Genomic DNA, 19,963 nt, shown 5'->3' with positions numbered 1-19,963 from the left:
CGTGTCGAAGTAACAGTTACAATCTTGCACCAATTTGAAAATACGAATTTCGTCACTAAGCGAGCAACGCCACCTACTTAATTTTCGAAATTTTACAATAAGTTTGGGGGAAAATTGTACTTTTCATAATCAATAACGAACAATAGCTTTGATTTTTTTCACATCTGATATGATCACACTAGATGCCAGAAAAAGTGTAAAATATTCATTACTGGTTTTGGAAAAATAATTTCTTTTTTTCTCTTACAACATTTTTCTTGCTGAACGACGGTTTCTAACATCCATATTATTTTTGTGTTTTAGTTCTTCCTCTCATATTCGCCACATCTCGATCTGACAAAATAATTATGAAATACGTTAGTTTGAATATTTATCAGCAGTTCTTCCTTTTTTATGGACTGTCTTTTTTTTAATTACTCCGCGTTTTTCACCGTGTGTATGTGCTTTTTAATATCTCTAGATTTACTAAATCTTAATATACGGTAACGGAAAATGTATCCAATGTTTGTATGATGTAAGCTCGCAGGTAGTAGAACGCTGCAAAAACAACAAAGACAGCAACTGAAAAAAATCAGTAGCTCATGTGCAAGCATAGATCTTTAACAAAATCTCAACAGCACGAAGTACTCGGACAAAACTCGTCGGAGAAAACTCAGCTCTGTCTTTCGAATTTTCAAACATGACATCAAATTCACTAGAAGGTCTGCAGCTTGATTCCTAATGGAAGTATCGGAAAGATTCATGTATATTCGAAAATATTTACTTTTATCGCCAAATAAATTACCGCCAAGGCGAGAATCATTGACCCGGCATCCATTCAACAACTATTCGAGCTGTAAAACTTCCTTACTATCAGCCTAACTACATAGGGAAGCATATGACAATTTCGTAACAAAATACTTTCCAATATAAACTTACTCTTCATAATCATGAATTGAATATTTTTTATATTTTTTAATACAGTCATAAAACTGAATTTGTTAAAAGGAAATTATTTAGATTTCTGGAAGGAAGAAAGTATTGTCATTTCTTTTTATCAGAAAAATCATTGCTTATCAAATTAACACGCCTTAACTATTCTCACTGCATAAAAACGAAATAATTTTTTACCAATCGGCATCCCCAAAAAGGAAATCACAGGTAAAAAAAAAATCATTCTTTTATATGTTTCGGAAACAAATATTTATCGAATATTTGACATTATAATAGAGATATATATACAGGATCATTGACTTCAATAAAATAGTAACAGATTAATACCGAACATACTATTCCAGAGGAATTATTGAAATTATCTTTGTTTATTTACATTGAAACTTCAGAAAACTTCAAACTATGATTCTAAGTACTACACTTAATGCATTTTTACTACTAAAATATAAAACTTAACAGCAGCTAATGGGTTTCTTTTTTAAATTTTGAGCCTGTGTCCAGTGCGATAATGAATGATTAGATTTAACCTCTTAACTACTTTTTGTTTCCATTACAGTCAAATTAGATGACACTTTCCATTTCAAAAATAAGTTATATTATTGATTCAACTAAAAAAAATCTATAAAAAAATTAAGAATCTACATTTGAAATGTTTGTAGATGATGTGTAGGTTTTAATCGAATTATGGCATATTAGAATAATTTAATACAGGGGATTTTAAACGTTTTGACACAATTTTTAGGAAACCTATACTGTATTGACCCACTTCATCCTCAAATTTCATATGAGTCGAGCAAAAAACACTCTTTCCTAAAGAGGCTATGTGGGTCAAACAAGAACTTTTGTGAAGAAAAAGGCATTTTTTTATTAATTATAATAAATGTTTCCGCAAATAATAATGACCCGAATACACAAAAGTTTACGAAACTCTTTGAAATTAATGCTACGTTCATAGTGACTGTTTTTGATTAAGAGGCCGGAATTGGGATCTGCATAGAACTATGATCATAAGCAAAGTCTTAGATTGAAGTAACAGGTAATACGACGGATATATCGCATGCAAAAAGCCAAGTCACCGAATAAGTTATTCGCACATTGAAAAGACTCGTATTTGTTTCTTTATTTCTTGTCATTCGACAAAGTTGCTTATTTAAATATTAAGTTATCTTTTTTGTCATGTTATTACCATATGGCTTGAGGAAGATTTTAATTTTACATCATGTTTTTGTAAATGGATATGGAAACAAATAATATATATAGATAGATAGATATAGATATTTTAAGTCAATTCCAACTTAGGTAAACAAAAAAAAATTATTTTAGTTGCTTTTTATTAAATAATTACAATTAATATAAATATGTATATACATATGACAGAATTGCAATATTAAGTGTCAAAATAGAGCTTGGCGACAAACTTAGCGACCATTTGGCGACGTACTTGGCGACTTTCATGACCAAATAGAAATTACTGGACAAATTTAATTAATTACTTAATATTTGGAAAAAAAAACTGTATTAACATCAAGTGTCATCCACTACAAGTTTTAAAAAATGCATTTGAACTTGAGTGAACGAATAAAAAGTATTTTATTAACTATTGAAAAATTGAACAAGATATATAAATAAATATTGTTCAAATTACTATTCAATTATAAAGAAAAGGTATAAAAATATTTTTCGATTGCTTTTTCTTACGATTCTATATTTACTTTTATACTGTTAGAATACAGTTTTCCAAAGTGATGAGTTGTCAACGGCATCAGTTTGCATTAAAAAAAATTCTCTAAATATCCACATTTTTCCATTTTAAAGCTACACAAGGGCTATTTTGGGAATGACTTTGTAAATTTAAAGCGTTTTCAGATGACGAAGATGATATTTGAAATTGCATTCCTTCTTTACACTTCTGCTATAAACAGACGTGAATTTTCGAAAGACATTTGGTACCCTTTATAACTTTTTCCAGGATGTAAACTGTTTGGGATTAAAAAATAATGTGTATTTTTCAGGGCTAAAAAGAAAGTTGGAAAAACTTCTGTTGCTAATTATCGTCATGATGGAATCGTTATTTACAACTCCATTAAAATCGATTTCTGTTGAAATTAAGATTTTTCTAACGCTTTATTTCAAAAAGCATATACCAGTTTTTGTTTTAAAATATTCGCATATTCGTGTATTATATTTGATTTTAATTTCATCACAAACCTATGATTATTAATTGACATGATTCTACTGCAAAATTATGCTTACATCTTACCCTTTTTTTTTTAACATTTGGAACTAAAAATATATCATATCTAAAAACCAGTACTTATTCCCTCTTGTAGCAAAATATCGCTAGCGACAAATTACTGCCATATACGAATGTATACATTCATGAGAAAAGGAGAGGGGGAGAGACTGGATATAAATGGAATATCCCATGACAAATACATCATATTTCTAACGGCTCTTCGCTTCGAAATACATAAATATATCGGAAGTATCTTTCCCGTCCCCCCACTTCAAGATAGCTAGCAAATAGATACTAAATATGGATGAAGTGGGGTAGTATCCCCCACTCTTCCATCATCTCGGTGTCGGTCCTTCTCAAAAATGGGCTGGCAGGGACAGTAAAAACTGGATAACAGCAAAAGTAAAGGTTTGGGACAATAATGTATGTGATTTTTGATGTTTCATACATCTGTAATATTGCTGGAAGGTAAGTTAGTTAAAAAATTATTCGTGATTTTTTTTAAAAAAAAGTTTTGAAATAAATATAAGGCGAATAAAATTAATATGTGAGAAATAAAATGTTAATTTATTGAGCGAGAAAGTTAAATTTGCGCTTTCAATGCTTGATTTTAGAACCAAATAGCATTTTACCTTTGTATTATTTCTTTTGCATAAGGTTTCTTAAACTTTTTCCGTTCGATATCATTTTAAGGAGGGAAAAACCCGTCATTCTAATGTTCTAAAATAAATTTCAAACCAGCAGGAATACTCTTCTCTGGCATTTTTCTCTGTCCAGAAGGTCACGGTAGTAAACGGAGGTTGTGACAAAACCCTCGAAAGTCACGGCGGTCCGCAAGCTTAATTATCTTCCACCTCTAGCCCCTGACCTCCGCATGTAAGGATGCAGTTTTTCATGTTTTTTACTTCGTAATTTAGTGCAGAAACCCAAGTATGTATTTTGGAGGTCTTGTTTTCCACTAACCAGATTGAAAAATCTACACAGATAAGCAAACTATAAAGCCATGAGATCACTTATCAGATCTTTTTTTATCTAAATTGTTTTTTTTTGTTTTGTTTTATTGTTTTTTTGTAACAGTAATCATTTCACGTGAATATGCAAAACAAAAAAAAAAATTGTCTTCTCTTCTACAAATTTGATCCAAAATTTAATACGTACTTACAATTGTAATGAAGAATTAATTTATTAAATTTAGTCGATATAGTTTTTTTAATATTCATGCTGAAATACATATATACAGATAGATAGGCTTCCCTTCTAGGAATTTCATCAATACTTTTATAGAAATCAACGAAATTAATGTCAAGCTTAATTTCAAACTAAATCGCTCCCAAACTTAAAGTGTAAAATTCATCGTATTTACATAGAGACATAATTCCTAAAACGAGTTGTTCGCTTCAAAAAGAAAATCGCTTCAAAAACCTCAAGCCTGTAGGAACAGGTTGTGAGTAACGCAACTCATCATCGCAAGTTATTGTGGTTCACACGTAACTAAATATTATAAATAATTATTAATGTTTTGTATTTGTTTAATTGTTATAATTGTTCATGTTTGTTTTTGAAGTAATTGCATCAAAAATATTTTATATATTATTTTTGTGTTAAATGACACTATTTTTCTGCTGTTGCATCTGGCAACGAGATTCATATTGTAAAAATAAATAGAACGAGTGAGATGCTCGCCGTTGCTTGGATTTGACGTAGTTTGTGTTTTTATTTTAATTTCTTTAAAATACTTTAAATCGTTGGTCGTAATATCCTAAAATAAGAAATGTTTATTTTATGTATCGAGCGTTTACAATCTGCACATTAAAACGCAGTCATACGCCGATAAGCCAAAGCAATATCATGTTTTTACATGATAATAGTTATTTAAAAAAATCTGAAGAAACCTGTTACGTCAAGATCATAATTACTTGCAATATCATGTTCTTACATGATAAAAGTTATTTAACAAAATCTGAAGAAACCTGTTAAGTCAAGATCATAATTAATATTAAAGGACGAGAGCATTTCTTATGCGATATCAAATACAAGTAGCGAAAACTAATGACAATAAACTGCTGTTGCCACACAGTATCTATGAATACAGAAATAATAACATTAAACATAAATGTGAACCTTACATAAGTAACCAATTTTCAAACGATAGAAACGGAAATATATTCTTATACATATCAAGTAATATATTACATATGAAGAACAATAGTTTTTAGAATACACAATAAGATAGTTCCATCACTATGATTTGTGACTTTAAAACTTAACTGGTACAACAAAATTCCAATTGTATTATTAAAACTAAACTTTTAATAGAAGCCAACTCGTTATGTAAACAGAAGCCGTGACATTACAACTTCATCATCGATAATGGAAGAAAGATCCAGATTAAAATATTTGTAGCAATAATGAAAACGATTTGAGCTTCACATCAGTAATGAAATCTATTGGTGTAAAAAAAGGTTAAAATATTTTTAATAATTATTTTAAATAGAAAAATTTACAGCAATTAAATCGATATTATTGAAAAGCTAATTTTTTTGAATTTCAAAAAGATTCTAAACTTATTTTTGTGCTTTAATATTTTGGAAGTCATCGAGGAAAAATTCCAAAATTTAACCTAATTTTTAGTTAATTAAAATTTCTATAATGCTAACCTGAAAATGTTCACCTTCTGAAGTATACCTGGGGCAAATTTAGACCAAGTATTAGACCTGATGATCTGTTCTGCAGGACCAAATGTATGCACATTCAATTTATAACATAATGTACAGATAAAACATCAGAATCACAACGTAAAATCCTCTACTAAAAAAATCAGAAAATTATGTTTTTATGGAAAAATTAAAAACACTTTCGTGATTCTTACCCATTTTTTAAGGGCATGCGTGTTGACGCAGTTATTCCTTTTCCGATTCAGAAATATCAGTCGATGAGGCACAGCGATTATAGGAAACCGATATCGTCTTTTCAGATTATTGCAATTGTTATCGGGGAAGTAACTTGTTTATAGAGCATGATTGAGAAGGCTTTGATGCTGACATCAATTCTATCAATTTTCTTGCTGGGACTCCCTCGAAATGTTTTAATGGTTATTTCTGTAAAACAAAATGTGCAAGTGTGTATGAAAGAAATAATTTTTTTAATACAGTTTGTTATTTATTGGTTATCTGTTAATACAAAATGGTTGGATATGGGGAAAAAAAGAAAATGCTTAACATTTTCAACACTACCGACGAGATATTTCGTCTTTCAGATACTTCCAATTACAGGTATTTGTGGAACTAAAATTTGACTAAAAATTTTAAAAACTGACTGCGGACTAAATCTTCAGATATGTATTAGAAAGTCTAACCTATCTAAACTCTCATAAGAGACACGTTTTAGCCCACAGAAACTTGTAATTGGAAGTATCTGAAAGACGAGATATCTCGTCGGTAGCGTTGAAAGTGTTAAAATAAACTTTTGCTTTAAATAAACGATATTTTTTTACTTTTTCTTAGTAGTATAGAGAAAGTATTGTAATTGTCAAAAAATTCGAATTCAGAATTTTGACTAATACATTTCGAAAAACACATTTTTATCTGTCTGTCCGTTAAAAAGATAACTTAAAAGTATTATGAGCTGGACGGAAGAAATTTAGTATACGATCTTTATACCAAATATATAGATAATAAAAAAATTGAGTCAAAATCCATTCAGAGTAAGTCTATCTATCCGGCTTTTCGAATATAAATTAACACGGTAATATACAAAACGAAGAGAGTTGGATAAATAAAATTCAGCACTAAGATTTAAAGTCTATCGTGCAGATATACATATCAAATTTTAAATCACGTCCAACAACGTTTTTATTGTCTGTCGGTTTGTACAATCAAAAACATGTAAATTTGATAACAAAAAGACGCATTGATTTAAATATATCAAATTTGGTATGAAATTTTATGACTACAAGTACAGTTGTGTGTCAAATTTTTGTTTCAATCGGTTGGGAAAAATACATCAAAAATCGAAATAAGATTTTCGGATACTATTAACCGCATGCCAGGGATTAATAGCCAAAAATCTCGCCAAGGATAACATATTCAGTAAAAATTTTAAATCCCCTCCAATGTTAATATTTTGTAACTATTGTACACCAATGCCATGTAAGGCATTCTCTGGGATAACATCTTTATAGGAAAGTATGCAAGAAAGTTTTGGGGCAACTATTCCCACTGGTTTAATGTTGTGATAGCATTCAAATAAATTTCATTATTTCTCAAATTTCCAACCACCTATTTTTTCCACAAAGTCAAGATTTTTTTTAATTCGGAAGCACCTCTAATCAGATGCATTGTAAGATAATAATATTTTAGGCTTAATTCGTCTGATTTAAAATAATATCAGCCATTGCGATTCGTCTGAATTAAAATAGTATCATCTCGGCTAAACATTAGCCAAGCTTTTTAGCAATGTACCATAACTTTAATCATCATTTTTTCATTCATTCATGGTTGCGGTCTTTTACATTTTTTGACATATGGATTTCACTGACATTCCATGTTCCAATTTTAACTTAAATTACTATAAATATTGTGATACCATGAATGTGCCGCAAGTTAGCCAAAAATGGCTTTTGATTCATAAAACTCAAACAAACTCAAACGGTCTGTCGTAATTTTTTGTAACTAGAAAATGCGCTAACTATTATCTTATTTTCAATACCTTAGATCTGACTGTCACCGATTAACTGACGAGAAGTTTTCAGCAGAAAATCTCATGCAGATTGGCATAGTGTTTAAGAAAAAAATATATTATTTATAATAATTACTACTTTTGCAATAATCTTTATTAGTGTGGGGTCTTAATTCATAATGTTCAAGAATACTCAAATCAAAAATAATTACTGCAATCAGGTTACAACAAATAAAGATCCACTACAGAAAGAAAGCAGAAATGACGCAGGGTTAGAATTAAAAAAAAAAAAAAAAGGATGAACATAATGAATTCATCTAAATTTAAACCCCGAGAAGTAAAATATGTATGATCAAATGAACAATGAATTAAGTAAATTTAGACAGAAAGTGCTTGAAATATTAAAAATATTATATAATTATTGCATAAAAGAAAATTAAATGATCTAAAGAATGAAAAAAATTTGATTCGGAAAACGCTGAAATTAGTCTTTTCGCTGAAATCAATGCCAAAAACAAAATTTAAATAATTTTGAAAGGAAATTAGCAATAACTTCCAATTAATCACTTAATCATTAAAATCAGATTGAAGCAATGGTGACTTACTAACAAAAAAAAATTACATTGTCAAATACAATTAAAAAATAGTTTCATGCCTTTCCTATGAATGATTTATAGCAGTTTTTTTAGTTTTCTTTTAATAATTATTTCGATGTTTTTCATTGGAAAAACTGAAGCTAACTGTATCGAAAGGACCATGTAATTCAATGTTTTGTCAATTTAATCAGAATTTGCTTCATAAAACTGCTTATACAAATAATAATCAAGATTAATTTTTAAAAATCTATGTAGGAAATCCAAGATTAAAGAAAAGATTCTTGAAAGTAACGTTGCCTGAAAGCTTCTGGAGGGCTTAAACCGGCCCTGGTTTATTGATATTCATTACTTATAGTGTGTGTGTGTGTGTGTGTGTGTGTGTGTGTGTGTGTGTGTGTGTGTGTGTGTGTGTGTGTGTGTGTGTGTGTGTGTGTGTGTGTGTGTGTGTGTGTGTGTGTGTGTGTGTGTGTGTGTGTGTGCTTCGTTTCTTTACAATAAATGAACAAAACTGAAATTCCTCTGTAATTTAATCGGAACAGAATTGTTATATTTGCAGCATTATACTTTTGGCTTGGTTTTTATATTGCAATGAAATACTGTACATAAATATGTAATTTAGAGGCTATAGTAATGATGTATTACTTACTCAGTCTTTTGTTTTTTATTGAAATGATTTTATTGATCCTTTTATAACAATATTCTTTTTCAAAAATATCAAATATTTTCTATACAAAGCATAGTTTGAATATAATTATACTGTTAAGCAACTTTTTGTGCAAACGTTTTTGCAATTGTTTAACTTTTTGTTTCCGGCCAAAAATTTCAAAAAAATGGCTGTTAATGGATTTAAAAAGTTATTATGCAGTAACAATATGCAAGAATGTCAAATAAAAAGCTAAGTACGATTTTCTAATTCCAGTTATGTCTTAGATATTTCAATAGCTTCTTTTGTCACCCAATTTGCTCTCTGGAAGTTTTGATTTTGTATCATCAATTAAATCTTGTGCTTTCCCTTTCTTTAAATATCTTAAAACAACACATTCGGAAACTAAAATATGTATTTAGCAATTTTTTGTTCTATCTTTGTATTCAAGATTCCCCCTAATTAAAAATCTATGATTTCTCTTAAAATTGCACCTCTAACCTAAAAACACAAACGATGAAAATTCAACAAATATGGTAACCAGTTAATTGAGTAGAAGTAGAATAGTGAAACTAATGAAAAAATGTGTGCGAATGGGAATTTATAATTTTAGCTTCATAATGAAACTTTGCATAAAGATGCAATTTAAAAAGCAGGTTACCTAAAGTGCCAAATTAAAACTCGAAGTTGAAAGAAAGATAAGAAAATTAACTAAATATCAAAATATAAAATAGAAAAGAATAGCAATATTTAAGATCTCATGAATTATAAAATTTTAGCTTGTCATTTATTAATTCTTGGTATATCGCAGGGCTGGTCAATCAAATATGCAAAGTAAATAACTGCTCAGGAACTCTCAAAATTTCAATTCATTCTTTTAAGATATTTATCTAAGAATATTAATTTTGTACTTTCAGTTGATTTACAAAGACCATATGCACGAACTGATTCAAATTCAAATAAGGTATTGATTAAACGCTAAAATACCATTCTAACATTCCTAATCTGTTACCAGTTTAATTTTACGTTGCTTAAAAAGTCAAAATATTTTAATTTGTATTTTTTTAAATGTCTGATACTATAAATAAATAGAATTTAGATTGAATCAAAAGGCAAATTTTTGTACTGCTGTCTTTTAATTTATATTCCAATTTTTTTAATTATAAAAACTGAAGCCAACTGTATTCGAAAGGATCGTAATTAAATATTCTGTCAATTTAGCAGAATTTCCTTGATCAAACAGTTTTTACCAATACTCAATATCAATAAAAAAAATATCTGGTACCGGAAGTCATAGAAATCTGGCTCTGGTTTGTTGATATTCATTACTTATAGTGTGTGTGTGTGTGTGTGTGTGTGTGTGTGTGTGTGTGTGTGTGTGTGTGTGTGTGCATTTGAATGAAATAAAAATCGTACATTAAGATTTATAAAAATCTTACATTAAAAATTTATATACTTAAATTATATACTGCAATTATATAAGTGCACATAATGAGAAGAATGGATCATATGTATCCCATTCTGCATACTATAACAAAAATAAAATTATAAAACTCATTTTATTTTGAAATTTGCATTTACTTTTCTTGTGGTCATACGTCGAGGAAAAGGTGTATAAACTAGCTGATGTGGAAATTCATAAAGCAAAAACTAAATAAATGAAACAAATAAACAAAACTTTTACGTCACTTATCGTCAAACATGAAAAAACTTGCATCTTCTCACGTAAGATACTATGTTAGATATCTACCAGTATAAGTAGAATCGTGATTCATTTTATCAACGTTGCGTTTCACCTTCGTAACACAGCTGTTGGATCTATTTTTATGCCCTACGTAACAGCTAATCGGAAGACGGCATTTATACTTATATAAACAACAAATTTCAATTCGTTTATTCCGGTTTTCGACTTTAATGTATTCGAAAAGATTTTAAATATATAAATTAATAAAAGTGTTCGTTTATTTTGTTATTAGTGTAGCAAATAACTAAAGGGAATCACTAAAAATGTACTTCATGATTTCTCCGAGAGTGAATGGCAATAAAAACAACTTCAGTCATTTTCGTATTTTTTTATTCGTATTTTTTATTCTTTTTCGTATTCGTTTTTTCTTTTTTACTTTTTCGTATATATAATATGGAGAAAGTATAGAAATCGACAAAAAATTTGAACTCTAGATTTTGACGAATCCTTAGACCGCTCTCAATCCAAAAAACATCTCTCTGGGAAATGTCCGTCTGGCTGTCTGTGATAAAGATAATTCCAAAACAATTTGAGATAGACGATTGAAAGTTCGTATTCTTCTTAAAATTTGACAGAATTTGCAAATTTGGTGTTGAGTAAAATCTGTTCAGAGGAAATCCGTATGCCCGGTTGTTCAAATAAAATTAAACATAATAATTACAAAAGGAAGAGATCTAGATAGATAAAATCGGATGCGCAGATATCGTGTTGACAGTGCAAACACCTGTCAAATTTTGAACTAAATCCATTGACTGGTTAACTGTCTGTACCAGTCAATGGTTAACTGTCTGTACTTTCAGAAACATAACCAATTCACGATAATTCAAAAACACAATGACTTAAATATATCAAATTTGGTATGGTAATTTGTGATTGCAAGTGCAGTTTTGTTTCAAATTTTTGTTTCAATCGATTGAGAAAAACGCGGCTCAAACAGAAATTCGATTTTTAGATACTATTAACACATGCTAGGGATTAATCGCTAAATAAATAATCAGGGTTTACACGATAGATTCAGTAAAAATGCTGAATTCCTGCCGAAAGTTTATATATCGTAACTATTGTGCGCCAATGCCATGTATGGCGTTCTCTATCATGACAAGTGTATTAGAGAGTGTGCGAGAAAATTTTGGAATGACCACTCCCGTTGGTTTTATTCATTATTAGATTTATAAGAAAAAAATATACTTGTATTCATTAATATATTTGGATCAAAATTTAACACAGATATGCAATTTTGATATAGGATATCGATCAAGACAGAAATTTTGATGTCTAATGCCATTTTGAATTATCATATTCACATATATAGAGACAAACAATCTTTCCTTGAATGAATGTGTTCCAAAATCTAGAATTTTGATATAAATATCTCATATGAATTTCATCGATAAATTCGACTGTCATATTCGTGTTCGAATATGACAGTCAGATACCCAATATGATTATAATGTAACCAATTATATCAAAAAATTTCAATCAGTTTTTGTTTTTTTAAATTTTAATCAGTTTTTAATCCGTTGACTTTTTTACCACTGAAATGATTCCCGTCTTTTAATATGTAGCTACTGTGTTTTATACCCGTCTTAACCCTTCTTTGCATAATAATGGAAATTTCCATCGTAACATTTAGTAAACCAAAAATTGTACTCAAAACAGGTGTACTGTAAATTGGTTGTTGCTGGCAACTTTCTTCACGACTATTGCGTAATAAGGAAAGTAGCTGTAAAAAAAATCAAATGTCACAATCACTATTGTGGGTTTGAACTTGTCAATCCACCGTTTGTTGTGGTTGGAAGAAACGTGCGATTTCTTGAATATTTTTTATAACCAATCTGAGAAATTTTTGCTAATGATAGCTATAATGAGTGATGAAATTTAGAAGAGAGGGAGGGACACTGAAGATTTTGTATGGAGCTTAACATGTAAATTTGCATGATGATGAGTATTTCCAACATACTATTTTTTAATTATTTTATATTATATATTTACACTAGGATTTTTTAAACATATTTTTTTCTTTAATCTAGAGCATAAATTATATCATCCTGATTTATTTCACAAAAAAAAAATCATGCAAAGAAGGGTTAAAATGAGAAAAAAAGAAGAGAGAGAAAGAGTTATTTTGGCTGAAGCTGCGGATGGAATAAAATTTGCCATTAGAAGAAAATTATCATCAAGTGAATATTTAAACTCATTGAGAAGCATTTCCTTCTATTAAATTTTTTAAGTGTATCGTGTTTTAGATTATTTCTGAAGAAAATCTTCAAAAGATTCGAACTCGAGATTTTGGCGAATTTCCAAGTTTTAGCTCTCATCTGTGTTAATTCTGTCTATTCGGTTGGTCTATTTGGGACAAAGATCATTCAGAAAGGCTCTGAGCTAAACTGATGAAATTTGGTACATGGTCTTAATATCTAATTTCTAAATTTCTATCAAACATTGAACGAAATTCATTCTGAGGAAGTTCAACTGTCCGACTGTCCAAATATATGTTAACACGATAACTGCAAAACGAAAACAGTTCTATAGGTAAAATTTGGCACTCAAATTTTACATAGAAAGTGCAAATATTTATCAAATTTAGTACCAAATCATCAAGGGGTGACTTTCTTTCAGCCCATATTTTCAAAAGCATGTAAACGCGATTATTTAGAAAGGCAATGACTTAAATACGAGAAATCTGGAACGCAATTTTGTGACTACAATTGTAGTTCAAAATCAAACTTTGATTTGAATAGGATGGAAAACATGCGTCTAAAACACAAATTCGATTTCTAAATACCAGGGATTGATCATCAAAGGAATTGCCAAGAATCACACGATAGATTCAATAAAGATGCTAAATTCAATTCAAAGATAAATATTTTGTTACTATTGCTTGCTAGTGCTGTACAAAGCATTCGTGTCTTGTCTAATTCTCACAATTTTTAGTATTCTGTCCTCAGGTTTCTCAGAATAATATAAGTTGATGCTACAAGTGCTGTAAAATAACCAACAACAGCATTCTCTTTTCGTCTTAATGGAACTAAATTCTGATACATATCTACAATTTTAGTCACAAAACCGATACCAAATTTCACTTAGAGAATTCGTTGCGTTTATAAGTTTTGTCATTCAAATGCAATCGAATATACAGACATGTAATCGAATAACAGATTTAATCCAAAATATGATATATACTTACAATTCTTATGATAAAACTGTACGCAAAATTACATCTCTCTGGATCTTCTTTTTTTATTATCATGCCCACAAATACAAAAAAATGACAGATACCCTGTAGACGAATATAAACCAATATTTGATCTTAAGACTGCACACCAAATTTCATCATCTAGTTCAATGCGTTTTTATTAGTATTGTTGTTACTATTGTTATTCTCATACTTTACAGATATAATTCGAGAAATGGGTTTATCAGACTCAAGAATACCAGAAAGATGGAGATTCGTCAAAATTTTTATTATTTAAGTGAATTTTTTTAAGATTATATTATTTTGTCATTGTATATCTTCATATATCAGAAAACAAAAAGTAAGGAAGGGTCATCTTTACGTATGAAATGATTTCTACAACATAATATATCCTTTAATAGTTTCGACCTGCCCATTTTCCATCTGTCTCGTTAAGTGTTTGAATTATTATGATCACAGACCAAAATTCTTTTTTTTTTTTCCGATCTCAAGAAGATCTAAGACGTGAAGATTCATAAAAACCTTTTTTTTTTTTTTTTTTTTTTTTGTCAGTTGCACTTCGTTTTCTTTCTGCATTCCGTATACGAGATAGTAAAATGCACTTTAATTTGTCAAATGAATACTAACAATTACTTTTATAGCCGAAAATGATTCCATCCGCTCATATGACGAATCTCCCTTTCTATTCAACCACCCTCGTTCTAAAAATCCCCTAACAAGAAGGGATCGAAAGGTGTATCGAAAGAATTCGCCTCGCAAGAGATTCGACACGGCTTCCGTGGGAAAATTGTTCAACGATATCCGATGGAACCAATTGGGTTTTTTTATTTCAGTGTTTCAGGCCTCGTTTGATATTCTGATGAATGGTGCGTAGGGGATTACTATAAAGGAGCATTATAGAAATAATTCAAAACATACAAAAAATTTCCATGTAAGGCCGGGCACTTTTGTCCCGTGAATGGCAGAGCCAGATGAAATCTCACGATTTGCGAACAAATCTATATAGATGAAAGCCGAAATGCATAATTATCTTACACGCTATAAAATCTGTTTGATGTTTCTATGAAATAACTTCAGATGGCACTGCTAGTTTGTTTATGGTTTCTTTCTTTTAAATAATTAATCTGAAGCCATCTAGATCATGAGAATATAATATGGTTTGGTAGTTTCAAACACATTTTCAGTTTAATTATCGTACTCTTGTAATAAGCAACTTGTTTTATTCTTTGATGATTTTTTGTATACTTTTACGACTTTAATCGCACTTAAAAATTATAAGTTTTTCTCAAAAAAATTGTAAATATCATAATATAATTTCAAAATCAAGCTGCATTATATTCATTGGATTTTACCACATATACAATAGCCTCCAGAATATTCCAATAACAGCGAACTTGTGATCGAAGTACTTCTTATTACTTATTTATTACTATTATCAACTATTGCAACCTAAACAACTAAATCCAAGCTAACAAATAGGCCTCCTACAAATTTTGCTGACATGTCTTTGCATAAATTGGAATGCTTTAGTGAAGATCTCTTAACAATTAATTAAATAGTTAATTTTAGTCATTAAAAAATATCTTTCTATAAGCATTTCTTTTAGTAAGGATTGTTTCATCTTTAATATTGTCATCCTTTTTGAATTAAATTATCACAGACACTTTAAATAATTTTATTTAATTGTCTCCGAATAATCATTCCCAAAGTTTAATTAATTTTTTTTGTTATTTTGCTTCAAAAATTTTCTTCGGTGGTTTTTAAAAATCGTTTGGTACAATCTGTAATTTTTCCAGATGACATTTTTTTTCCAGATGACATTTTTCCAGATGATGATGTAATTTTTCCAGATTTAAATGACGACATTTAAAATTTGTGCAATAAGATTATTTTTATTCATTTACTATTATTAATTTATATTTTCTTATAATATTTTATAATATTTATTTTTTTCTTACCCGAGATAATACTTTATATAGTATTTTTACATTAACGATATAATTATTTTTAAAAAATGTGTATATTTACAAGTACGTTGATATTTCATCCAGTGCAGATAATAAATCAAAAAACCTTTTTTTTTTTAATTTTAGCGTATTACTAAGATAACATTTCGTGAGCTTTAGTATGAAAAAAATGACAAAATTGATATATTAAATATTTTATTTAATGTTTGTGACTGACGAACTCCGTCAAGGTATTTCCCCACAGAGAATGTATAGTTAAGTAATGCTTTTAAAAATATATCTCTAATATGGAAGGTGGTTAAAGGTTGAGTTCACATAACCATTGTTGGTATATACTATTTCGTTTGAAATAAAAATTAGCAAAATGATCAATTAAAAAAATTTCCATTGAATAATCCTGTGAGATATAATGTAAATTATGAAACATATTTTTTAGAATACGAAATTTAAGTGATTCTATTTTTCATTTTTTTTAATGAATATATATTTAGTTTCAGTAAAGAAAGTTATTGTATTAATTGATTTTTTTTTCTGTTTAATGTACAAATTTTGCGTGAATTTACAAAAAATTAGGAAGATTGATAGCAAATTAACAGTGTCAGTCTTCTAAAATATTACGCATTATATGTTTGTTAAAATTCAATATTTAAAAATACTTTGCTAGGAGGATATTAATAGCAGCTTATATAAAATATTTATTTGAAAATTTTTGCAACTATTGATCCTGGCAACCAACTGGACGCCAAAGACGGATAGTTTGAAATACGATTAGTAGTATGATACTATCCTATAATATCAAATATAAAATTATCTTTTCTAAGTTCTTCAAATCATCTTTTAATATTTTGCCTTGTCAATCTATTTTTTAAAAATAATCCAAAAACAAATTTATTTAAAAGATTAATTACGCTAATCTGAAATTACTTTACATTTTGCAAAAATTCTACCTACGAAATAAAAGGGGGGGGAGATCACTTTTTATCTTCTCTTAAAATTCAAGCTTTATATTCATTCATATAATACTATCAAAAGTAATATAATACATTAGAGAATTTTCTTTCATTATATCAATGTGATTTCAAATATTTTCTATTTTAATATTAAATCAAGATTGTTGTTGTTTTCAAAATTTGAAGTAAATGAAAAGGCGGATGGTTCATCTTCCTTCTTGTTGCGACTTGACTTCACAAGAATTTTTGCAAATCCGCTTAAAGCTGAATACCACTGATTCAATGAAAACCTTGCTCCATTACATCAATATTAAATGAAATTAAATATAGCTTATATTTTGTTTTATTTAAAAAGTGAATAAACAAATTTATTTTTTATATGAGGAACAGTTCCTTGTAAAGAAAGATTTGGTTGAAAAAAGAAAATTTTTCTCATTTTTGTAAATAAAAATCATCCGTGAACAATAAAAGAAAAGGATCTGCTACCCAATGTCAAAAAGGAAGCATTCTTTGCAATTACTCAAGCAAATTGATGAACAATTAATAATTGGAAATTCATATAAATGATCTCGACACTACTGCGTAGCAAAGCGCGCTTAGGTATATTGGGATTCAAAGAAATTTTTAAAAGATCATTTCACCTTTGCAACTTAATTAAGAAAGACACATTAACAAATTGAAAATGATTGAATGAATTTTTCAAAATGGCATAAGGCCATTTCGAGGATCTTGAAATAATAAAGTCATAAAGTGAGAGATCTCGAAATTTGTTACGAATCTGAAGAACTTGTGGGAAAAATTTGACCAAGGTATTTTTAATATATTTTAAAACACGTCTAATTTTAAAATCAATATGCAAGATATTACGCCTAACATGTTGTAGAACATTTACAATTCGCGTTAACTACTAGTTTTGAAACATTTACAAATTGTATATTTGTTTTTATACAGAAATTGTCGGAATTAGAAGATGATCTAGCTCTGCTAAATTTACTAGGATTAGACATGAAAGTTTTAGAAACAAATTAAAAATGAGGATGAAATAAAAACCTCTCCAAGAAATGATATTTCTATATTTCATACGAGCATAATTTTATACGCTAAAGATTATAAAAAAAGAGAAAAGGAGGAAAGGCTATTTGAAATACTGATAAAAGCATATCATAAAATTATAATCAAATCCTCTATTGTGACTCAATGAGTGTGAAAAATCTGTATATCAATAAGAGGGCATTAAATTTTAAAAAAATAAATATTAAAAGAATGATTGTGCAATTATGACAATGAAGATATATCCAAATATGTAAGCATAAATTTCTTAATCAATTAATTAAATTAATATCAAATCTTTAATTCATAATTTGCAGCTTACTTGAAAAGTCAATACCAAAGTATGAATAACTAAGATGGAAATTTTATTCTTATTAACATTCTTATATGTTTTATTTTTTCCTTAATTTTTGATAAAGATATAAAGATAGAAATTCTTCCTTTGCAACAAAAACCAAATCGAAAATTTCAAAGTTTTAAAAAAAAATTTTACGAATATAAAATTTAAGGATGTATAATTTTTTAAATTGGTATTATTATTAATAATATAGATAGCTTCCTCTAATTATTGAGAACTCTTTTGTAAAAATTTTTAAGAATTATCTAATTATGAACTTGAAATTAAGAAATTATTTTAATTACTTTTGGCTAATAATTTGTTAAAAGCTACCATGCAGTAAACACTTTGATCAAAAAATGCATATTTTCTTCATCTGTAAATTCTAAATATAGTGAAAATATAATGTAGATTACATAAATTAATTTTTTCATGTCCCGTATTGAAAAACAAAGATATCGAATTAAATTGAAGAGCATAATAAAGAAACCGAGGGTAAAGATTTCATATTTAATTAACTGTCAATCTTTCTGCTTGCTGTTTTGGTAATGTAGAGAGAGATAAGCAAAATTTAATATATAACTTCATAGTACAGACAGAAAATTTATCTAAACTTTATCTAGTTTTTAATCAATCATAATCATATTTTATAATATGTCTTTCATATATGTCGGAATTATTATGCCATAAAAATTATAAGTACTTCTTTATTTTTACATGTCTCGGGTTTACTTGCTAATTTTCAAATTACATTAAAATTGCCAAATTCTCTTGCATATCATGCAAATGTCTTGGCGATACATCTAGATTGCTTGGCAACAAAAGAAAAGGGAAAAAATAATCAAATACGAGACGATATGTTGTTGTATTATTGAAGTGATAGTTTGATGGTAAATAATTATAAGCTGTACATAAAAATATATTTTCATTAAATTTATAAAAAATCTCTAACTATGTGTTGTTTATATCTCCTTTCCCATTTTCTTGAATTTTAATAAAATTTTAAAATATATATTATAATCGGCAAATGCAAGAAATTCCATTCATTTTATTAATTTCTTTTATTCGTTTCTAATATTTTACTATATAAGTACTGAAATCTTTAATTATTAAAAATATACATTCAAATGAGCTGATAAAAAAAAGAGTGTTTTTTTTTAGGCTACAATTGTTAAGCATCCAAATACTCATTTTCAGATATATTGCAGCTTCATTGGCCAGTTTTTTTTTTTTTTTTGTTGTTGTTGTTGTTTTTAATTAATGGATTTCTAAGTCATAAACTTAAGTAGATCCCAAATTTCTTTATAACTATACCATTCACAGTAATGTGATACTATTGGAAAATTAAAACTACTTTTAGGAGTGCGTATCGCAGTCTGATAGTTTTTAATAGTACTATTTTACCCTGAGATTTATTTCTGTTAGGATAGTTCATATACAGAATGGGCAGGAAATACTATTAAAATAACAAAATTTTGTTGCCTATCACAATTTGATGCTTTAAAATATTTTCTTGAAAGAATCCTGAACATTAAATCAAACACATGAGGTTTCTTTAAAAATAATCACATCCAAAATACCAGTTGCAGCAGTTGACAGCCAAAATTGGTTAGTTATAAATAAAAATGTCTTAC

Source organism: Argiope bruennichi, chromosome 5 (genome assembly GCF_947563725.1).
Source record: "Argiope bruennichi chromosome 5, qqArgBrue1.1, whole genome shotgun sequence".
In the NCBI taxonomy this organism is placed as follows: Eukaryota; Metazoa; Arthropoda; class Arachnida; order Araneae; family Araneidae; genus Argiope; species Argiope bruennichi.
This window is presented reverse-complemented; position numbering follows the sequence as displayed.